This window comes from Homarus americanus, unplaced genomic scaffold (genome assembly GCF_018991925.1).
Source record: "Homarus americanus isolate GMGI-L3 unplaced genomic scaffold, GMGI_Hamer_2.0 scaffold52806, whole genome shotgun sequence".
Classification (NCBI taxonomy): Eukaryota; Metazoa; Arthropoda; class Malacostraca; order Decapoda; family Nephropidae; genus Homarus; species Homarus americanus.
Window position 1 is genome coordinate 887826 of NW_024720773.1, and position 25285 is coordinate 913110.

Genomic DNA, 25285 nt, shown 5'->3' on the forward strand with positions numbered 1-25285 from the left:
GAGTAGAGTAGTGTAGTGCAGAGTAGAGTAAAGTTGAGTAGAGTACAGGACCCAACAATCAACCAAGGCGACACAATCATATAAATAAAAATCTATATTATTACATAACACAATAACAACTATATGTGTGTGTGTGTGTGTGTGTGTGTGTGTGTGTGTTTTAATACCTGTACATTTGTATAAATATATATACAACAACTTAATATAATCAAGTAAAATATTTGGTCTACCAGACTGGTAGATAATATATACAAGTTAGCTTTATGTGGATGTGATGACAAGACAGTTTTGGTTAGTCCTTTATTTCAGCATAGGAATATCTTTATCTGTTGATAGGGAGTATATACTTGGCAGAAATACCTTGAAGGTAAAATAAGAAGAGATGCTACACACTAACATATTACATTCATACATAAGTCCGTATATTATAATTCCTTGGTATAGCCGTTCTCCTGCAGCACGTCCACCACCTTCCCTGCCAGCTCCCGCACCGAGGCATTAGAGGCGGGCAATGCTACCAACTTCCTCAGGACGTCGTCCACTCCCTCGCGCACCAACATGTGACAGTAACGTTTGCCTGCAATACAATATTTACACTTGAACTAAAAATAGTTACATTTCACAGCACATCAGGAATATGCCTGTACAGTATTCTCCACTACCCAAACCAATGTATAGAACAGTACTGCATTTTAGGACAATTAATTTCTGTTTTCAAAAGGTTTGTAAAGACAATAAAAAATATTTAATCAATATGAAAAGAAAGTTGGTCCCACAGGTATGATGGCCCATTGGAGACCGATGACCACTTTTTTAAACACTTGGGTTACTTATTAGTAACCCGAAAGTGCCCTCCGAGCCATAATCCATATTTTTAAACCAAATTTTGTTGGGTTACCATTTGGTAGTCCGACATATTATTGGAAAGTTCGGGATAAGTCCTCGGGTGTGGGTAGGCACCCGAAAGACTTATCCCTAATGTTCAAACTAGTTATATATGAATAGAAAACGTCTCTGAAATATAATATACAGTGAACCCTCGCTTTACACATTTCGTTTCTACATTTACACATTTCATTTCTACATTTACGCGGTACCCTGCCAGAACCGGAATTCCCACTTTACGCGGTGCATCTACTCATATACTCGGGTGAAGTATAATCTTTTTATTTAGCTCATAAAATTCATACAAATTACCCGGCCAGAATATAATTTACATTGCTGATATTCTTACAATTTGATGATCATTTTGAATATAAGCATCATAGATTTTGCATTAGACATACAAATTTTAGATCTAATGCAAGTATTTTGTTTACTCAGAGCAAATATGTTATCTTTTGTGCAAAATATATGACGTGTATATTCAAAATATTCCTGGTCTTGCAAGGAATCCAGTAATGTCAATTATATTATCCTAACTTTAGTCTGAGGTATTATTTACTACTAAAAAGGTAAATATTCTGTTTTCTCCCAAACATTTCTCTGGTAGGAAGGGAAGGTGAGGGGTGGGGGGGAGGGAGGGACCGACCGACCCAGCTGGCGTGGTGGGAATTGGGGGAGGCAAGGTGGGGTATTTTGATTGACAGATAATGTCGTGAAGAATATTTTTTTTTTTTTATTAACTGAAGATATTTGTTTTAGCTCATAAAATTCATACAAATTACAGGGCCAGAATATAATTTCCATTGCTGGAATTCATACAATTTGATGATCATTTTGAATATAAACATCATAGATTTTGCATTAGACATACAAATTTTAGATCTAATGTAAGTATTTTGTTTACTCTGGGTAAATATGTTATCTTTTGTGCAAAATATATGACATTTATATTCAAAATATTAACCTAACTTTAGTTTGAGGTATTATTTATTACTATACCTTAAAATCTAGTGTTTTCCCCCAAACATTTCTCAGACAGGGAAGAGCCAGCGAGTGTGAGAAGAGGGGGAGGGAGTTGAGTCCATTATTTGAATAGACATTAACTTGGCGACTGTATTTCTCCATTTCTCTTAAATATTAATTGTGTGCATGTACCATCATAAAATTAAGATGTTATTTTTACTAGAACATGGGTATTGTGTCGGAAAATGTGGAGTTTGGGGGTCGGCCGGTCTCTATTTCAATTAATCCCATATGTTATGTTGTTCACTTTACGCGTTTCTCGCTTTACGCGGGCCTCCGTGGGTTCAATTGACCGCGTAAATTGAGGGTTCACTATGCAAATTAAGATGAGATAATAAAGAAAACATATATTTAAATGTCCTAATAACCGGTTCCAATGGAAATGTATATATATTTAAGAGACCGCCGTGTACCCCCGTGATGTTTTACCTTCAACGCCAAAGATTTTTCAACTCCCCATCGCCCTTCTCCAATTTTATCAAGCATTGCATTCCTACAATCATCCTCTTATAGCTTCAAATATGTTAAAAAACACACTTCTCTTTGTGATAGATAAATGTAATGCCATTTCCAATTCGCCAATATATTATATCGGAAAGATATAAGATGAGCCAAATATAATAGGTAGGTTGCCGAGGTAATAGTTTACAAGTGTCATCTGTGACCCATGCTGATAGTTACCATGGAAGAAATTTTTCCTGCTATATTTCACTGTTTGGGTTGTTGTTCCGGTTGTGTTTAGGTACTACCAATATTTGTAAGTTTAGATTAGGTTATGTAAAATATTTTTTTAGATGAAATGTTCGAACTCGGTGTTAGAAATAAGTGCCAAAATTGATTAATGATGTTTTCAATCACTCGATTAGAGTCGTATCAGTCCCATCTTACATCACCGGAACAACAATAAACAAAAGTTAAATATACCATGGACAAATTTCTTAAAGAAATTCTCTGTAATAGCTATGCAACACGCTTGTAAACTATTATCAAAAGTAATTTATCTTATATACAGTAGTTACCGCAATATATAGATAATAGATATTAGATTTTGTTTTATTTTTTCAGGCTGGCATTATAGCATTCTGGTATTGTTATTAGAGACCACCAAAATCCTTTGGCTTATCTCTCTGAGGAGGAGTTCATCAAGAGGTATAGAGTATCCAAGGAATGCATCCATTAACTTCCTGAACGAGTTGAGCCACATATGCCAAGAGTTCAAGGAGGACGAGGCAAGAAATTATGGTGTTACTATTGTGTGCGGTCTATAAGATAACTGGGTTAAGTTAGCTTAGGTTAGATTAGGTTAGGTTAGGTTAGGTTAGGTCAGGTTAGGTCAGGTTAGGTCATGTTAGGTTAGGTTAGGTCATGTTATGTTAGGCTAGGTCAGATTAGGTTAGGTAAAGTTTGGTTAGGTTAGACTAAATATATTGTTGTAGACCGAAACTCTAAATCTTGGATTTTGGTCTTTGTTTAGAAGTGTATTGGGGATTTATTCAATGTTATGCAGTGATGCAAAAGGGGGGCATCACTACTATACAGTACAGTACTCAATTCCCATGAAACCCCTAAGCCCACCTCCCATGTACAATAATACCACCACAAATAAAACCGTACTCATTCTTGATGCATTTTATTCATTCTATTTTATTCTCCTATGTCAGTTGATATTAACACTGCAGCGGGGCTTTCTCGGATGGGTCCCACTGGTCGGGCAGGTTGTGGACCCCAGGGCCGACCTGATCGTCATCAAGCTACTGGGGCCTCAACTGACGCCACCGCGGTTGCTGGAGGATCGGCTTTTTTCACACTTCATTTTTCCAACATTCGTGGACTGAGATCCAATTTTTCTTCTGTGGAGCACCATCTATTGACCTCTTCCCCCGATCTCTTACTACTCTCTGAACTTCAACTGACCAAAGCAGCTTCACCCAAACCTTTTCAAGTCTCTAACTACAACCTTTATACCTACTTCCGTTCTAAGGGAGGTGTATGCGCCTACTGCAATACACGTACACCTATAGCCCGACTCACGGATCTTGAATCTCCCCTTTATGATGTCATCTGGCTCAAAATATCTCTACCTACTGTGACTATTTTTCTTTGTTTCCTATACTGTTCTCCCAACTCTACCAACTATTTCGAACTCTTTGACCATCTCACTTCTTGCCATGAGTCGTTGCTATCACAGAGTGGGGCTTGGCTCTGCAAGGGATGACCCAGGTGGAGCTGAGGCACTCTCTTTTTCTTTACTTAATGATTTGGAACAAATAATCAAATACCCTACACGCGTTCCTGATCGACACGATCAATTTGCTAACATTCTTGATCTTTGTTTTACCTCTAACCCCTCACACTATTCATACTCAATTTCTGCCCCCTGAGGGGTCTTCTGATCACAACCTTATTTCTATTAAATCAAGCTGGGCACGACCACCTCCCCCACCCCCCTCTAAATGTCAACTATGGCACTATCGGAGGGCAAGCTGGCAATCCTTGCGAGAATTCTTCACCGACTCTCCTTGGGATGAATGTTGCTCTTCCACTCGAGAGGCCTTGGTATGTGCTGACAGCATTGCTGGAGTTATACAGAGTGGTATGAGTGCATTTATCCCATCTTCTACCAAAACTTTCACATTACAATCATGGTTTAATCGTTCCTGCTCTCTTGCTTGCAGGGTGAGAGATAGGGCATATCGAGCTATGAAACTATCTCCTTCTCCTATTACCCACACCTCTTTCATTACTTCTAGGAATCGTTGTAAGGCTATTCTTCGTAGGGCCAAGCGGAATTTTATTAAAAGAAAGACCATTGTCCTGACTAATTCTTCCTCTAGTAAATCCTTCTGGTCCTTAACTAAAAACATCTGTAACAACTTCTGCACGCCTTCTTTTCCTCCCCTCTTCCATCCCAATAACTCTATAGCCAACTCTCCCCCTGACAAAGCCAACCTCTTTGGCATCTTATTCTCCTCTAATTCCACCTTAGACGATTCCCACTCTATCCCTCCTACCCCTGCACCTCCTACTTAACCTATGCACGTTCCTATAATCTCCACTCGCAGGGTTGCCGGTGTGTTATCCAGGTTGGATGTGATTAAGGCGCATGGACCGGACGGAATACCCCCTCGTGTTCTGAGGGAGTGTGCTGAAGCCCTGGCCCCTGTGAATGCTCGCCTCTTTCGCCTTTGCCTCAAAACCAAAACTTTTCCTTCTTCTTGGAAGCATGCCTTGGTTCAGCCCATCCCAAAGAAGGGTGACCATTCTAACCCCTCTAACTATCGCCCCATTGCCCTAACTTCATCCCTCTCCAAGATTTTCGAAACTATCTTGAACTCCCATTTTCTCCGTCACCTTGAACGCCTTTCTCTTTTGTCGGATCACCAGTATGGCTTTCGCCGTGCAAGATCTACTGGTGATCTGCTCTCCTATTGCACCCATCTTTGGTCATCCTCTCTTAGGGACTATGGGGAAACTTTTGTCGTGACCCTCGACATCTCCAAAGCATTTGACAGGGTATGGCACAAGTCTTTGCTATCTAAACTTCCCTCTTTTGGTTTCTCTCCCCCCACTTTGTTCTCTCATCTCTAGCTTCCTTGAGAACCGATCCATGGCAGTTGTTGTTGTTGATGGATCGATTTCTCGCTCTTTCTCTGCCAATAGTGGCATCCCACAGGGTTCTGTTCTTTCACCAACTCTCTTCCTTCTTTTTATCAATGATTTACTTCACACTACAACTAATTCTATTCATTCTTACGCTGATGATTCCACTCTTCACTCTTCCTCACATTTTCCCCTTCCTCCTAACTCTCAAACTAGATCTGTTTCTAGAACTGGTATCATTACTTCTATCAATGCGGATCTGTGCAGCATCTCTGAATGGGGAGATACAAACTTGGTCAAGTTCAATAGTAACAAAACTCAATATTTACCAATTACACTTTGTAAATTAGACGATCTCCCACCAATTACATTTCAGGACGCTATCATCCGCCCAAGTTCTGAATTAAATATATTAGGCCTCACCATTTCCTCCAATATGTCCTGGAAATCACACATCCTTAGTATAACTAAAGCTGCCTCCCGAAAGTTGGGAATGCTGCACCGATGCCGCAGCTACTTCACTCCTGAGCAGTTGCGCCAAGTATATAAGGGATTCATTCGTCCTAACTTGGAGTACTGCTCTCATATCTGGGGTGGCTCTTCTTCTGTCCAACTATTAGATAGGGTGGAATCAACGGCATTTCGTCTTATTAACTCTCCTCCTTTAGTCGACAATCTCTCTTCCCTTTCTCTTCGCCGCAATGTTGCTTCACTCTCTCTCTTTTACAGGTACTTTAACGGGCAATGTTCAGGGGATTTGGCATCCTGTGTACCGCCGGTAAGGCCGTGGGTTCGTAACACACGTCTTGCCCGCGGTGCCCACCATTTCTCTGTGGATATCGGTCACACGAGAATAACCCGTTATAGTACCTCCTTCTTTCCTCACACAGCCAAACTGTGGAATGCTCTGCCTTCTTCTGTGTTTCCATGCTCTTACAATCCGTCTCACTTTAAAAAGCTGGTTTTCCGGCATCTTCATGGTGTAGATTAATACAGTATAACCTTTTTTCTATATTTACAATTTCTTTCTGTTCTTTTTTGTTTTTTGTTTTTTCGCCCCCCAGGCACCGTTGTGGGTCATTTGACCTGTGCCCGGGTGGGATAATTCCCGTTAAAAAAAAAAAAAAAAGGCCATAATTAAAGTGCAGTAAAATCTTCATTACCCATAATTTGTTAATACGTACTCAGAATCGAAATTGGCTCAGAATTTTTCCGGGAAAATTTTCAACATTCCGGGTCTGTAAACGAGTTTTCAAGGTTGAAAATCAGGTAATTTTTTTTTTTATTCCTAAAAATATCTTAAATTTGATTCCAGCCTTTCGAGGTTAAATATCAGGCACATTTTCTGGAAATTTTTATGAAAAATTCCTGCAACTCTGAGTTTTTTCCCGTGTCTCTGAAGATGAAAGAATGTTTAAACTCGGAAACTTTTACATGTAACCGGAAAAATTCTATGGATGTGAGATTTTTCATGGTTTGAGAGTCTTCTTGTTATCTGGAAGTCTCTCATCCCAGGAAGAGCCCTGCACCAATTACAGTGGTCGTTTGGTTAATGAACGGTTCAATTAACGAAATTTTGGTTAACGAATTACCTCCCATAAGGATCTTCAATTCGGTTAACGAACAAAACTTCGATTAACGAAATCCTTACGAACAACACATTTTGTTGTGAGCATCAGCTGATGAGCTAGTCTGCCAATTCAGTAATCTGTTCTATGTTTACAGTCGTTTCCAGTGGAGTAAATATCAAGAAAGTTGTGTTCTTTAATATTTTTTCATTTTTTATGTTAAAATTATTAGTCATTTTAAAATTTAGTTAACTTTTTGATAATAAATGCAGTACAGGGAACCAGTTTTTTGTGCGCCCATCAGCCGCTTTACTCACCCACCAGGCGTCAGTGTGGCTTTGTTTACAGTGGAGTGAACATCGATTTTGTTGGTGTCTTGAATATTTTTTGCATTTTTACATTGAAATTATTGGTCATTCTGAAATTTAGTTAACATATTGATAATATATAGTGCAGTGTTGATTTAAATAAAATAACCTTGAATTGCACCTAGAGAACTTAAAAAATTTTATTGGTGAAATGACGGCATCAAGCATGGGCCCCCTGAAAGGTGATTTCTTCTCCATCCCCACTTCCTTCTCTTCTCCCTTCTCCTCCACTCCCACTTCTAATTCCCATCATCATCATCAACCAGGAACCTTCTACATACACACCTCAAAGTAAGTGTACTTAACTGCATTTTTTTTTTTTTTTACTTTGTAAGTACTTTTCGGTGAGCTGGAACCAATTACCCAATATCCCATCAAAACAATGGATTCGGTTAAAAAAAAATTTTGGTTAACGAACGACCTTCTGGAACCAATTGTGTTCATTAACCGAGGGACCACTGTATTCCAGCTAACGGGGATATCACCTGTATGTTGCACTTTATGGAAGGTGATTCTCTGAAGAACTTAAAATGTAACACAGTAATATATATATATCATCATAGGAGACCTGTTATTTACTTAATCAAAATATACAATGTTAGACAAAACAGCAAATAAAAAATATATATATATATCCTACAGGTTACAGTATTCCACACACCTGCAGCTCCTAACTCCAGTGAGATACTTTAACAGTGGCAGCTTCCAAATTAGTATGGCAGAATGCTTGAAGATTTCTGTGTCATCAGTTTGCAAGTTTTTCAGAAGCTATGCAACTGTTTTGACCCTTACGGCAAAAGATTACATCCACTTTCCAGAATCAGGCAACACACAAAACCTTGTAGATGAATTTCATACCATTGTAGGGATGTCTGGTGTATTTGGCTGCATTGATGGGTCTCATATCCCTATTAGAAGCCCTGGAGGGAACACAGCTGAACTACATCGATGTAGAAAGGGGGTGTAATTGATCCATGGTTTTGATTTGTATAATGTACAGTTGTACCTCGCTTAACGCGGTTTCACTTAACGCGATTTCTCATATGCGCGGTGCCTCGCCAGAACCGAACTTTCACTTAACGCGGTTCATCTACTCATATATGCGGGAAGCGGTGCGGGCACAATGCGCACAAGGTCGCCCAGTCATCAAAACATTACCGAGTTCTTCACCCGCCACCCATCACAGCCGGCCCAAGTCAGTGATAGTGATAATTATAGTGAGGATATGGACTTATATGGACTTTGAGGGGTTTGACAAAGAGGCCCTGCAAGCCTCTATGGTGGATAGTGATACAATTGATACAGGTGAGGGCCAATAATCAGCCCTCTGCCTCGGAACCAACCCCACATCCCCGTGTGCCCAGCCATCTTTTCTACTAATGTAAGTGTTAAAAAACCTAACATTATTGATATTTCTCTTAATTATTAATTGTTTGTGCATACCATCATAAAGTTAAGATAATATTTTTACTACAACATAGTTGTGTGTTGTCAAAAAGTGGAGTTTGGGGGTCGGGCCAGTCTCTATTGGAATTAATCCCATATGTTCTGTTGTTCACTTAACGCGGTACCCTGTGGGTTCAATTGACCGCGTTAAGCGGGGTACAACTGTAGTTTGTTTGAAATAGAGCAAGTGTAAGGGCAAATGGAAGCATTATTGGTTTGTTAAAAAAATGTTTTAGATAATAGATTTTATTATCAAGGTCATTTTCCAATAAATTTTTTTGCTTTAAATATCACATTTTATTTCCTCCAAACATTATCACAGTACAACTTGAAACATTATTTCAAATCAAACAAAATTAAAAAGGGATTACACTAGCATGACTAAAGAAAAATATATCACAGTACAGTACAGTACAGTACAGTACAGCATATGTAAAATTATATCATTCAAACAGTTTAGTATTTTGCTTGAAATAATAAATGTTCACATTTTTAAAGGCTTCAAAGTACTGTACTACACTGAAATAGTTTGCAAGTGTCAGAGAAATCCATAAACAATTTTAGTTCCTCTAAATAAGAACAAGCAGTAAAACAAAATTTATCACAGTACCTGTACAGTCCTGTATATAAATTAATAGTAACTATACTTAGTTTGACATTGTAAATACAGTTATATAGCAATTATCATTCTTGAAAGATTTTAGAAGTACAGTATAGTCTGGATTTACGCGGTTTTTGTTTACGCATTTGGTCATTTACGCTGTGCCTTGCCAGAATAAAATGTTTTAATTATGCGGTAAATTTCATCATTTACGCGGCGAGCGGCTGGAGAGGTCCAGATCGCCGCGCCATTTTTTACTCACGCGGTCCATTCTTGACCATATGCGGGAAGCAGCGCGGTGAGGGGTGCGCATTAGGCCGCTCTTACGTTATCGCTGACGTCATATGACTTATCGGACTGTGATTGGGCCACGCATCCTTACCACCCACGCATTCCCTCCGCCGATAGCTGTGATTGGTCTAATGTAACATGACGTGCCCTGCCACCAGAGGGTAGAAGTCGCTGACCTAGCCAGGCCTGTCTCATTGTTCTCAGTCCGCGTATACAGTTCTCTCTTGTGCCCGCTATTCCCCTCACAATGGCTTCTGCTGGACCCCCACTACGCGAGATAAACCTTGAATTACCTGGACCAAGCTATGATTGTGTGAAGGAAATCATCGAGTTGGGGGAGAAAATTAAGCTCATCCTTGACAACGACCCAGACAAGCATCGGTATGAAGTGTCTAATAACCTTCTGACGAAAGTTATGGAGCCGTATATCCAGATCTATCTCGACAACATAAATGCTAGTCATCAACGTAGTATTAAGGACTTCTTCGCTCGCAACCCACCACAACCACAGCCAGCCCAAGTCAGTGATAGTGATAGTGACAGTGAGGATATGGACTTTGAGGGGTTTGTCAGGGAAGCCCTGCAAACCTCTGCGAGTAGTGAAAGTGATTCACCGGAGGGCAACTAATCTGCCCTCTGCTTCGGAACCAGCCGCCATCCACGTGTGCCGACCCATCTTTTCTACGAACGTAAGTGTTAAAAACCTAATATTATTAATATTTCTCTTAAATATTAATTGTGTGTGCATACCATCATAAAATTAAGATGTTATTTTTACTACAACGTACGTATTGTGTCGGAAAAAGTGGAGTTTGGGGGTCGGCCCAGTCTCTATTTCAATTAATCCCATATGTTCTGTTATTTCGTTTATGCCTTTCTCGTTTTACGCGGACCTCCGCAGGTTCAATTGACGACGTAAATGCAGATTATACTGTACTGTACTGTACTGTACTGTACTGTACTGTACTGTACTGTACTGTACTGTACTGTATCTGTATTAAAATTGTAATTAAAGTACAAAAGAAATGTGAAATAAAAGAAAGATTAAAATTCCCAAATAAGTATGAGTATATAATACACAGTATCACAGTATCACAGCTGTATTGTATATGAAGTAAAAGAAAAAAATTATCATACAAAATATGATTTCATATCTCCATTAAGTGGAATAAACAGTAAACAGAGATTAAAAAAAAAGACAATTAAATTTCTCCAATAAGTATGAGTGTACAACACACAGCTTCACAGTACTGTTTATTGTATCTGACATTATATCACAAATTAAGTTGAAAGAATCTATTTGTTTTCACAAAAGAACATGAAAAATATTTGATATTCTCCATTAAGTGCCTAAGAAAAAATAGTAAACAGAGAGAGATAGAAAAAATCACAGTTTATACATTATCAATTATGACACTGATGGCAAAGTCTCCATAATTTAACTTGATTGCTCACAGCCAGAGGTGGAATTATGGCTGCACTCTTGACATATACCATGGTCAACAACTCTAATGCTTGCTCTAAATACATTACACACAGATTGGGCTGAGAATGTATTGTACATACAGTACTAGTGAAGGCCTTTAAAGCCTCCAATATAGCACCATTCAGTTCTTGTATACTGTCCTTAATAATGGCAATGAAGCATTCAATCCTCTTGTTCACCTGCTTCCTTATCTTCTCCCTGTGACTGGATGTTGCTGGTGCTGGTGGTGGCACGGGTGATCTTGATGTTGGATCATTTGATCTAAGTGTTCTTGCTGGTGCAGACGCTGGCATAATTGGTGGTGGTGACTGCCTTCTCTCTTAAAGACGAACTTTTATCTCCACAACTCATGTTTCTGCTTCAATTTTGGCGCGCAGATCGACCTGGTTTGTTTACATTTATCTTGGATAAGGCGTACCAACCCTCTCGAGTTGCGGCGTTCGGGTTAATAAATAGTAACCCGATGTTCGGGATTGATAATCGAGTTTGACGAATCCATTTGTCGGGTTACCAAACAGTAACCCGACAGTCGGGATTGCTCTTCGGGCTTGCTGCCCCGAGTGTTTAAAAAAATGGCCGAGGGTGGATACAATACACTGTATAGTACTTTGGTACACAAGGAGGCAGCATGGCCAGTACTGCACTCCACTGCCTTCACTTCCCCAAGTTATAAACTAAGGTACCCATTTACAGTTGGGTGAACTGGGAGTGCCCGGGGATTGAAACACCGACCACCTAGAACACGAGGCGAAGACTGCACCCGCTCAAAAATCTTGGTATTCCATTGGGCTATTTATTCCAAGACACAATAATTATTTATGAACTTAACTTGTGACAAATATCACAACTCTCTAGCTGTTGGGACAAACAAACACAATAACTCACTTTAAGGGAACTCTCCACTTCTAAACAGCCTGAAAAGTGTGTACGGTAACTAAAATATTTTATGTATTGTCATCTAAGAAGTAAAGCAAAACTTGACACAGCCAGGAAGGAAACTGAGATCCAGTTTTGAGGGACTGTGTTGAGTGTGTGAGTGGGTGGCGGGGTAATGCGGAGGTTGAGGAGGGTCAGAGTATAGGGGGGGCTAGAGGGGTGAGGAGAGTTAAGCAGATACAACGCAGGATATATTAAGCAAGGATATAAATACATAGGACAAAACACAAAGTATGAGTAAGATGTGTTACCGCACATTAGGGTGGTATTCCCAGTTTGTGCTGCAGGTCTGAACCATTTATGGACATTTACTGTCCAGAATTTACGAGATCATTGGCCACTGTGATAACAACAATCCCCCCGCCCCCCCCGCTCCTTCACCCAAGTCCCACACACAGTATTTCTCCATGTCCTTCCCTCTTCCTGCTGAGACCTAAGCAACTGTCACTTACTCTAGGGGTGATAAGGGGATGGACTGGGGCCTCTATGTATGGCATCCGTTTACGACCGGGTTGTATTTATGACCCAATGAATAATAAATCGACACACTGCCTCAGTACAGTACTAGGCTAACAGCAGACCTGACTGCTGAAGGCAGGGTTCTAAAAAAGTAAAAATGCCCAAAGTTAGTGCACCGTGTGGCAAGAAGCTGAATGATCTTGTTTGGGAGTTTGGATGTGACGTTTTTTCCACTGATGTTTCAGTGCTATTTTGCAAAGTCTGTGAAAAAGCAGTGAATTTCGAGAAAAAGTGCTTCGTTTCGCAGCATGTGCAGACTGCTAAAAATCAAACTGCTGCTCAGAAAACGAAACGAGGAAGCCAGAAAACGAGTCTGCTGACTACATTCAGTGCATCCTCCAGCCGCAAGTCTACCTTTTCATTAGATCTGTGTAAAGACTTTGTTGATGCTGGTATTCCATTGAGGAAGCTGGAGAACAAATCTCTGAAGTTATTCTTGGAAAAATACACAAAGCAGCAAATCCCGAGCGAGTCTACTTTAAGGAAGAATTAGCTATGGAACTTATGTACTTAAGTTATATTTCTAGTTTTATTTCTATAATTGCTCTGGGAATAAAGGCCTTTTTAATGCCTATTTTGCCACTTTATTTTGCCTTTTTGCCTGCCTATTTTGAATTTTTTTAGTGCCTAATCATCCGGGCCCTACTCATTACAGTAGAACGTTGATACAATGGACTAATTAGAGCAGACCCCAGTCCGAAAAAAGAGAATGTATGGGGTGTGTGGAGATAACACTACTTATGTGAACTGTTTGAAGAAAACCAGTTGTTGTTATGTTATTACTGTACTTCAACAACGTAAATAATGGCTTACATTGGCTTAATGGCAGAGGGAAACTCACAACATCTCACTGTACCTCCTTCCCCAGAATACGTAACCCACACCAGATACATGTCTTAAATTATTGTTGCCGATCGCGGCAACACAAAACATCACAGCCAAATATACGAGTTTCATATCCTATCGGTAATTCTAATGATCAAAATATAAACAAGCCACACAGCTGCTTTGGTCAGAGGTAGAGTTGGGTTAGTATAATGTTACTATACAGTAAAGCCTCCGATAACAAAGGTTCGACCAACAACTTTTCATATTTAAGACCCTAGTTAATTTAGGACCCAAATATAATAAAACATTTAATAAAATTACATTTTCATATAAATAATAACTAAATCCTGATATGTAATATAAAAAAAAAATTTACTGTAAAAAATAAAGAGCGCCTTGCGTAATGAAGCTGTCTTGCTAATGAGTGGTAAACAACAGTCAGAGCTTGGCGGGCCTTTTGTTTTCACGCATGTGGAACAGGAACTGGAGAAAAACTTTCTCAGGTTTCTTACAGCATTTTTGCATCCCTATTCAACATGAGCAAGAGAGCAAGTGATGGTAGTGTTGTTTCAAAAGTTAATAGAAAGTGTATGAGCTTAGCCGAGAAACTAGATGTGTTAAAACGATATGAAAAAGGTGAGAGGTCTGTGGATATTGTATGGAGTAAGCAATGAACATAATTTCTGAAGTAGATCCATTGGCAGAACATAGCATTAAAATTTAAATAAACGCATATGACCTCTACATAAAGATGTATAATGAGAAAAGAAAGCAGCTGTGCAAGGTTCTTTCGAGAGCTATATTATTCAAAGGCCTAAACCATCAACTTCAGCTACACCATCAAATTCAGCATCATAAGCAGCTTCAACATCAAATTCAGGTTCAGTAACAGTTTCGTCAACAGCTTTATGGAAAGCTACAGCTTTAGCCAGAGTTGAACCCGATGACTTCGTCATCTGAGTAAAATCTCTCACAATATTCATTGGCTGTCCTTATGTTTTAGACTTTACCGCCATTGGTGAGTAGAATTTTTTTTACATTCGTAAATATTATTTAAAACATATATGAACAGTAAATAATTGTCGCTTTCAAATTCATATGTAGAGAAATGAAGATATTTTTTCACATATACGCACTTACTGTTAATACGTTGGTGTTCCCAATCGTCTCGCTTTATTTCTTTACCATTAGTGGTTAGCTACTTCCAGTGTTCCATTTATTAACATTAAATAACATTACTTAAAACATACATACAGGTATTAAATTTTTTTTTAAATTAAGTTCACTACAGATACAACCAGGGTCTTATTTTCTTCAGTTTCTTATGTAGAGCCATCGTCACTCACGAAAACAATGCCATCTTGTCTCCTCTTGTGTGTTTTAATATTCTATGTATTATTGATGAATTGCATTGTTCATTTCACATATATAAACATTAATTAAATCAAATAAATATTCAGTAATAATCAGTAATGACTATGTTTCCTTGAGTGCGCACGTATACATTGGCGTTTTAAGGGCTGTAACGAGCAGGATGGTTGTCCGCTGCTTGTTTGCTTGCTCGCGGCCCCCACTGGGGGGGGGGTTTAGACGGAGGTGAGAAGGTCGCTGCTGCTTCATCACACAGAAGACACTACCCAGCCAGCACCACAGCTGCACTCCCCCCCATTGTTCGATTACAATTCTGGTTGTGTGCTCATCTGAGGTTCCTGGGGCTCGTGGGCTTTTTCCCCAGTCCTTCACTATTTGGCTGTGCTGTCAATCTCCGGGAACCTGCTCCAGCTACTACCGCGGCTGCCACGTCATGTCCACGCCCTATCCACCGTCCGTGCCCTGGCGTCTCTCCTGAGTGGCAAGACATCACCCACCAACGCTGGCGCCAAGTGAGGAAGCTCCCATAATTGTTTACAGTAATACCCCGCTTTACGCGTTTTTTTTTACGCGGTACCCTGCCAGAACCGGAATGTTCACTTTACGCGGAGCATTTACTCATATACGCGGGAAGCGGCACGGGCAGGGTGCGCACAAGGTTGCCCAGTCATCAAAACATTACCGAGTTCTTCACCGGCCACCCACCACAGCTGGCCCAAGTCAGTGATAGTGAGGATATGGACTTATATGGACTTTGAGGGGTTTGACAAAGAGGCCCTGCAAGCCTCTGTGGTGGAGAGTGATACAATTGATACAAGTGATACAGGTGAGGGCCAATAATCTGCCCTCTGCCTCGGAACCAACCCCCCATCCCCGAGTGCCCAGCCATCTTTTCTACTAATGTAAGTGTTAAAAAACCTAATATTATTGATATTTCTCTTAATTATTAATTGTGTGTGCATACCATCATAAAATTAAGAAGTTATATTTACTACAACATAGGTATTGTGTCTGAAAAAGTGGAGTTTGGGGGTCGGCCCAGTCTCTATTTCAATTAATCCCATATGTTCTGTTGTTCACTTTACGCGTTTCCCGCTTTACGCGGGCCTCCGTGGGTTCAATTGACCGCGTGAAGTGAGGTATTACTGTATTTGATATTTGTGTGAGTGGTGTCAATTATTGTGATTATTTTCATAGTAAAGAGATGTCAATCTCTAACGGTTGTTTGTTACACCTTGGAAACCTATGGTTCTTGACTTTCCTTTTGTAAGATCCTGATAAGACTGGCAAGGGATTTATATCCCAAAGTCCTAAGCCTTTACAGGCATTCCATTATCAGTCTCACTTTTTCTTTAATATCAGTGGTTACTTCTACTGTACATTAAATAACATTAATTAAAACATACATATTTTTTACATTAATTTAACTACAACAACAACCAGGGTCTGATTTTCTTCAGTTTCAGGTGGATGACTGACATTATGGGTGTAAACACTGACAACAATGCCGTCTCTTATCCTCGTGTGTGTTTTAATATTTTACGTATTATTAATGAATTGTAATGTTCATTTCGCATATATAAAGATTAATTCAATCAAATACATATTCAGTAATAAGCAATAATGAATCTTTTGTACATACCTGTATTCTTAAAAAGATAAATGGCGCGGTATCCTTAAATGCGCATGTATATGTTGGCGTTCCCAAACCATCTCGTTTTTTTCTTTGCCATTAGTGGTTAGCTACTTCTATTGTACCATTTATTAACATTAAATAACGTTACTTAAAACAAATATAATAATATTTTTACATTAATTTTTCTACAGCTACAACCAGGGTCTTATTTTCTTAATTTTCTCGTGTAGAACTATCGTCCCGGACTCCCGGCTGTAAACACAAACGAAAACAATGGCGTCCCATCTCCTCTTGTGTGACCATATTATTATTCATTTATATTATATAAGGTGCATTCAGAAACATTATTTAAAGAATATAGTTTGCAATTTTCATTAATTGTATTGTTTTGGGAGGAAAAGAGGGTAAAAATCCACACAAAAGATATGAAAAGGTCACACTTTGGAACGCATCTCATTATTATTGCTTTACAGTGATCCCTCGGTTAACGAATGCCTCGATTAAAAAAATTTCGGTTAATGAATTATCTTCCATAAGAATCTTCAATTCGGTTAACGAACAAAAATTCGGTTTACAAAATTTTTACGAAATCATGTCAACATGTTTTCGCTTGCTCACCAGCTGGAATATTAGTCCGCCAATACAGTAATCGGTTCTAGGGCTTAAATTCGTTCCCGTTTGAGTAAATATCAAGAAGGTTGTACTATTCAATAATTTTCCAAGTTTTATATTAAAATTTCTAGTCATTTTAACACTTATTTACCATAATTGCAGTCCAGGAAACTAGTTTTTGGTGCGCCAATCAGCCACTTGACTCACCCAGCAAGGTGTCAGTTTGCATCTCTGGTCAGTGGAGGTAACATCTTGCTTGTGGCTCTCTTGAACATAAACTATTTCTATGTTTTTACAGTACAATTATTGGTCATTCTGAAATTTATTTTACATATTGACAATATATAGTGCAGTGCAGTGTTGATTTAAAGAAAATAATCTTGAATTACACCGAGTGAACTTAAAATTTTATGTGTGAAATGACGGCATGAAGCATGGGGTGATTTATCTTCCACCCCCACTTCCTTCTCTTCTCCCTTCTCCTCCACCCCCACTTCTAATTCCCATCATCATCATCATCAACCAGGAGCCTTCTACATACACACCTCAAAGTAAGTGTACTTCACTGCATTTATTTTTAGTTTGTATGTAATTTTCGGTGAGCTGGAACCAATTACCCAAAATCCCATTGAAACAATGGTTTCCGTTAACGAACGACCTTCTGGAACGAATTGTGTTCGTTAACCGAGGGACCACTGTATTTTAATGGTACAGGTAATATGATTTCCTACCTGATTCCAGTGTATATTGTATTTACATGCACAAAATCATATGTTTTCCCCTACAAAACCACTTTAAAATCACTTTCAATAATTGTATGACGAAACTTACTAAAAAAAAAAAAAAATCCACAAAATATCCTTGTACAATAGGGGTGCGCCTTATATGCCGGCAAATACGGTATACTGTGTATGAGAAACTTCAGTCACAATACTGTCTGGAGTCTGATGAAGTGGTGCATTGTACATAGGAAGACATCTGGTTATTTAAGTAGAGGTGGATCATCAGGATCAATGGTGGAAGAAGGTGAAGCAGTGGTGGTTGGTGGAGAGGTGCGTGGCTGGGAGGAGGCGCGTGGCCGGGAGGAGGCGCGTGGCCGGAAGGAGGCGCGTGGCCGGAAGGAGGTGCGTGGCCTGGAGGTGGCGCACGACCAGGAGGTGGCAGGTGGCGAGGTGGCAGGGGACTGGGAAGAGGAGGATGGAGCGGCGGCGGTAGTAGCTGGTTCTTTCTTAAAAAACATGGTGATTGATAGTTGTTTCCTCTTGGCTTTAAGGTCTTTAAAAATTTCCTGGTAGGGAAACAATACCTGGTTGATTCCTCGGACCATCTTAAGGCTGTTTTCCATGGAAGGGTCGTGGTCAACAACGAAATCATTCACCGTCTTTACCCGACGAAGTGGCTCACCAATACTGTCCAAGCTCCAACCTTCTTTTTGTAATTCCATAATGTGTTCCTCTTCATCTTCCTTGGCACATTTACCAACTCTTCCAAATCCTCTTCTGTCAGTTCCTCTCCATGCCCATCAATCAGCTCTTCCACGTCTTCAGCAGCCATGTCCACAAACCCCTCACCACCCAACTGACGTGCAACACTCACAATGTCATTCACATCCTTTACTACGGACGGAAATCCCTGGAAGTTATTCACACATTCAGGCCATAAGGTGTGCCAACAAGCAGTCACTTTCTCTGGTTTGAGTTCATTGAATGATTCACTGATGTTGGTAATGAAGTCCACAATGTTGTACTCCTTCCAACAATTGCTAACATCAAGGTCAGGGTCTTCATCCATGGCACTACGGATACAACCAAAAGAGCGGCATGTACAATATGCCTTGAAGGTGCGTATTACACCCTGATCGAGAGGCTGAATAAGAGCAGTGGTGTTAGGAGGTAGGAACACCATCTGGATGGCTAAACTGTAAACTTTCTGGGTGGCCTGGTGGCTTGTTTATCAATAATAACTCCTTGAATTCCATCTTCTTGGAAGCAAAGTATTTTCCATTTCTGGGACGAAGCATTTATGAAACCAGTCCAGGAATGCTTGCCAAGTTACCCAAGCCCTTTTGTTGGATTGCCAAAACACTTTGCAAAAGGTTCATGTTTTTACCCTTTAAAGCCTTCGGGTTTGCTGAGCGGTAAAGCTAGCCAGGCTTGATCATGTGATTCATCGGCATTTAACACTTGCTTTGGTCTATAGACTTTCTCATCTATTATTTTCTTCAGCTTGGTAGGAAATGTACCTGCAGCTGTAAGGTCAGTTGATGCGGCCTCCCCAGTCAGTTTCACATTATGGAGCAAAAATCTTTTCTTAAAATTTTTTAACCAACCTTTACTGGCACTGTAAGTTGGTTCAGTCACTGCACTAGCCCCTTCACCACCTGCTGACTCGTAAAAATGAGCATAAAATCTCTTAGCCTTTTCACGAATCTTGTTGCTGTCGATCGGAACATTTTTGAGGTGCTGGTCTTCAATCCAAATGTTCAGTGCTTTCTCAGTTTTCACTATGTTCTTGTCACGAAAAACCCGTGCCACTTTAGCACTTGTAGGAGCACTCGCTTGAACAGTATCATGAATTGCTCGTTTTTTTTCTTTTTTTATGTAGCACAATGTGAATTCGTTCACATGAAACAACTGACCAACCACGGTAGCACACCCCTCCTTTAACTTGTCTAATAATTTTCTTTGCCAAGGTTGTCACTGACTTTTGCCTTTTATGTTTCACTCCACAAGCATCACTAGCACTGACATTAGGAAGTCATTTTGGAGCCATTTTCTCAAAGAAACACGAAAGTTTTGAGAGTATGACACGGGATGCTACGTCACGGGTACTGGGTGAGGACAAACAAAGCGGGATGAGATGCCACAGTCGCGTGGGGTGACTTACTGCACTGCGGGAGAAGGCTCGCATGCCAGCCACCAGAGCTGCCAGCTGCTTACCACGAATCGTAAAGCAGCGGATGGAAAGGGTCTACTGTGCTGTGCAGTACCATAAAGATAAAAATAAGAACAAATAAGTGTAGGAGTATATTGTATGTGGAAGACGAAAGTTTATCTGGGTGCAGAGGGGAGGGGGGTAGAACATGTGGATGGCTCCCAATCCCAAGAACATTTTAACACATTTTTATGCATTTTTGCCACAATTCTCATATCATTTAGGATCATTTGGTGCCAGGTTGATAAAATATTATACTAAAAGAATCAACTCTCCTGAAAAAAGAATCTCACACTGAACACCATGAGTCATTTGTTTACAAAGAGCAAACAGCTGATCGGCTTACCACAATGTCTGTCTTCAACACCTTCGTAAATTAATACAGTACAGGTAGTTCTGCTATAACGCGATAGTAGTGTTCTTGTAAAACATCGTGTTATAGAAATTCGTGTAATAGAAATAACAGGGCTTATGGAGAAAATAGGGTTAGGTGCAGATTACTCCAAATCGAAAAAAAATTTCGTAGTTAGCCTAACACAAAGGATAGCAGTCTAAATAAATGTTACATTCATATCTAATAATGAAATCATACAGTAAATGTTACACTTTACCTTGAAAAAATATGAATATAACTTGATGGGGGATAAGGGTGATGTTGAGGCTGAGGAGTCATGAAACATCAAGCTTTTCTTCAAGTGTCATAGCCTTTCTTTTACGATCACCACCGGAAATGCGATCACCAGAGTGCTTCCCAGAGATATTCTTCTTTTCCATAGTCACAAAAGTGGAGAAACAGTAATCAGAATTCACTGAGGACACTTAAAAACTTCACGTGTTTCAAACAAAGTGTGGAGTAAACAAAGCGCGCGGGTCTAAAACGCTATGTATTTTGTTTTTCTCTTATTTAAAACTTTACATTTTACATATACTGTACAGGTATACTGTATACATAAATATTACATAAATTATTTCTGAAATTCTTCACAAACAAAACACATAAATCAATTGAACATGTGATGTCGAACGTGAACTGTAAACACTGCATAACCCCGCGCCAAGCCACAATGTACAGTACACTTTAAACGCTACTTATTTTGTTTTTCTCTCTTATTTAAAATTTTACAATTTACATATACTGTACAGGTATTTCTTCACAAACAAAACACATAAATCAATTGAACAAGTGATGTCGAACGTGAACTGTAAACATTGAGCCAAGCCACAACACTGTACAGTACACTTTAACACTTTAAACGCTACGTATTTAGTTTTTCTCTTTTATTTAAATTTTTACAATTTACATATATATATATATATATATATATATATATATATATATATATATATATATATATATATATATATATATATATATATATATATATATATATATATATATGTAAATTGTAATTTACATATTATTCATATTATGCTAGAGCGCCCACAAAACATGAGAAACGTTTGAGTCCCCCAGTAGAGATGGCCGTTCTCTATCCACTCCAGGATGTCCTAGTCCTCCGTTTTCTTTTTGTGTACTCGCTCAAGGACTCAAGTATTTCTGTATATGACACAGGATGATAAGGGAATTTGAATTTATTTGTTTATTTATTTATATATAATATACTGTACAGTAATATATTAAATATACTGCAAGTATTTTCTTTAATTTATATACGTGTTTCGCGAAAAAGGGAGGCTACATTTATGGTGATTGTTAAGGACCAAACTCCGAATCCATGACGTGACTTCTGTTCATTATTTATATCCTAAATTTACCACTGTAGGTAGTTTCAAGAATTAATGCAGTCATTTACTGAATATTCTTTGCAAAAAAATAAATTTTAAATGAATTATTTATAAGAGATAAGTATTATGATCAGTAAATATACAGATATGCATTACTGACCACCTCCGAACACAAGGACGGCTAAAAATAGCCACAGGCGGTCACAGTCAAGGTCACTTTCCCTTTCTTGTCACTGGCAAATGGGGGTGGGGGGGGATGATAATAGCAGCTGTGTTTATTACGGTATGTTAGACTGGTTTATAATACATTTTTATTATTTTAATATACCGGTAATCTTCATTTTAATCCAGCTTACCAAACGTAAGTTTCAGTATAAAATAATTAGTGGTACTGTAGGACCTTGTGAGTGGTTTACTGTATACATAAATATTACATAAATTATTTCTGCAATTCTTCACAAACAAAACACATAAATCAATTGAATATGTGATGTCGAACGTGAACTGTAAACACTGTGTGTGATGTAGAGAGAGCGCGGGTGTAAAACACTATGTAATTTGATTTTCTCTTTTATGTAAAATTTTACAATTTACATATAATATGTAGGTATACTGTATACATAAATATTACATACATTATTTCTGCAATTGTTCACAAACAAAACACATAACTCAATTGAACATGTGATGTCGAACGTGAACTGAAGCCACAACAACCGTTCGAGTGGAATCGCGTTAGAGCAAACGAGTTCGCGTTTTACACCAAGCCAGTCACTGTTACCACTTCACATCATACGTGTGTGCTTGTTTTTGCTCTAAAACTGTACTCTAACCATTCGAAATGGCTTCTAAGTGCCCATCAAGTGCTACTGAAGAGGCAATGTAAGACCATTACCCTTGCTATGAAAATGGATGTATTAACCCGATTTGAAAAAGGGGAACGTGCTGTGGACATAGCCGCTGTGCTTGGTCTAACCCCCACAACGGTGCGCACTATCCGGACCATCGCTGACAAGATTAAGGTTAGTGATGGAAGTGGCTCTTCTCTGAGTGCTACTAAGACGACTCGTACTAGAAGCACTGTGATAGAGAAGGTGGAAAAGATGCTGACAATGTGGATGGAGAACCAGAATCAATGCAATGCCCCTGTGAGCCTTATGGTTATCCAGCATAACGCCAGATCCTTGTTTGATGACATGAAGGAAACAGAGGGTGAAGGATCGAAGGAAGAGACCTTTACGGCCAGCCGAGGATGGTTTCAACGATTTAAGCATCAGGATAACTCCCACAACAAAAAGATGACTGGTGAAGCTGCCATTTCAGATATGGTTGCTGACGAGACATTCCCGCCAACAACAGAGGAGGAGCAAGCAGCGGTGGAAGAACCCCAGTCAGAGCAGGAGGAGGAGAAGGCAGCCGGGGAGTCCCAGTGACTCACCATCCTAAACCTCTCCCACCCTCCTCCTCCCCTCCCGCCATCTTCCTCCTTCGCTCCACTATCCACCACACACTCGCTCTACCACCTCCGCCCATCAGTGATTACCAATACAAATTTAGTACTGTAGTTCTATATAATATTTTCTATAGAAATGGCAATGATTTTCTGTACAGTCATGCACTGGTTAACGTCCGACTGAACAACGTCCGACTGAACAACGTCCGATCGCATATACGTCCGTGGCCAACCCCCCAAAAAAAAAAACGTGATGCCTGCTGGACCACCACTCCACGACCCCCTGATGGAGACATGATGATCTTCCCCATACTGGTCAGATATTATGTGTTAAAGGAATATGCTTCCTTACTTAGGCTTTTTTTAAGCATTTGCCTACAGGTGAAATGTTAGCCTACATCTATTGAGGATAAAATCTTTCAACTACAAATTGACAATAACATATTTGCTGTAATCAGACATATCTAGTTGCCTCAACAATTGCAACCCCAGTTGCAATTGGGGTTGCAATTTCAAATTCTGTGGCATTACTAAAAATAGTAAAGTTTCTGGTGCACTCTAAGATTAAGAGAGAAAACGGAGGACTCAGGCGTCCTGATGTGAGAGAAAACAGACTCGTATGACGGGGACCAAATAAAAAAAGCATAGCTACATGTTTTGTGGACTACAGTATTAAGCGTACCCTTTTCATCACTTTGTAATAAACCTAGCCATGCCTATGTGTGTTTATGATATTTACCATAACATTATATATATATTTAGTGGGTCTAAATGGTCGTAAAATGGGAAACTTGGGGTTGGGTCTTGGGTAAATGAACCAATTAGAATAAATCCCATAGGTTCTGTACTTTCGTTATCGGCGGGGCCCCAATTAGGCACGATAACCAAGGGATGACTGTACTGTACTGTATATACTTGTGACACTGGCCAGTTGCTTCTGGTGTTATGGTACAGGGGTACCAAGTGACAGCACTAGGATCCCGCTTCCTCAATCAAGGAATAAACAATTAAAATTTAAATTGAAAAAAAAAAAAAAAATCAAATAAATTACTATCTTACAAGAATCCCTCCAATGTAAGTTATATTCACCCAGGTCGTTTGGGTGGAAAATTATGAGAAGAGCTTAGTCACTCTTAAGTAATGATAAATAAACACGCAGGCAAGCCTTCAGCGCCAATTGTCAAATCTTATCTCAAATAAATAAACAAACAAACGCGAGACATTCTGTCACCTCACCTCCCCCCCCCCTCTTCCCACCCTCCTCGTGTTCAAGACAAAAGATTGGTGATTTCTTTGTTTATTTTATATAATATCTCAGACTAAAGTTAGGATAATGTAATTTGCGTTGCTGAAATCCTTGCAAGACAGAGATTAATTTAAATATAAGCATCATATATTTTGCTCGAGATATAAAAAATGTAGTACATTAGTGTACAATACTGTAGTACATTTTATAAAAAGTTTTTCAACTGTATTTTTGGGTAGATTTACATAAATTTCTTCATTTATTTTCATCCATTAAATGCGCACACCATACTAAAAGAAACGTAAAATAAATTAGTGCAAAGCTGGAGTGCACATGTACTAATTTGATTACGGTACTAAAATTGTTATGTCTAGTGCGAATTACAACATGTTTATATTCAAATAAATCAGTATCTTACAAGAATCCCAGCTATGTTAATTATATTTTCCTAGGTCATATCACTGGCATTTTAAAATGAGAGAAGCTTAGTAGGACTGTTAAATAAACACACAGAGACCTTCAATAAATCCGATCAAGCTAACTCTTACCCCCCCCAACCTTCGGCTGCGCGGAGTTGGCCAGTCCCAGCCAGGCTTTAGGCTATAGTTTTATCTATATAATATCTTAGATCAAAGTTAGGAGATTATAATTTGCATTGCTGAATCCTTTTGCAAGACAGCCAAAAAATTTGAAAATAAACGCTATATATTTTGCTCAAGAGATAAAATTGTTGTAC

General features: G+C 39.2%; 1 protein-coding gene across 1 annotated transcript in view; it reads right to left on the reverse strand.

Annotated features, from left to right (window-relative positions):
* Window positions 1-286: 286 nt before the first annotated feature.
* LOC121860890 (protein zyg-11 homolog B-like) overlaps window positions 287-25285 on the reverse strand; it is a gene marked incomplete in the record, with an annotated part of 168129 nt that continues 143130 nt past the window's right edge. The window contains 1 exon segment of the mRNA XM_042358253.1: window positions 287-577.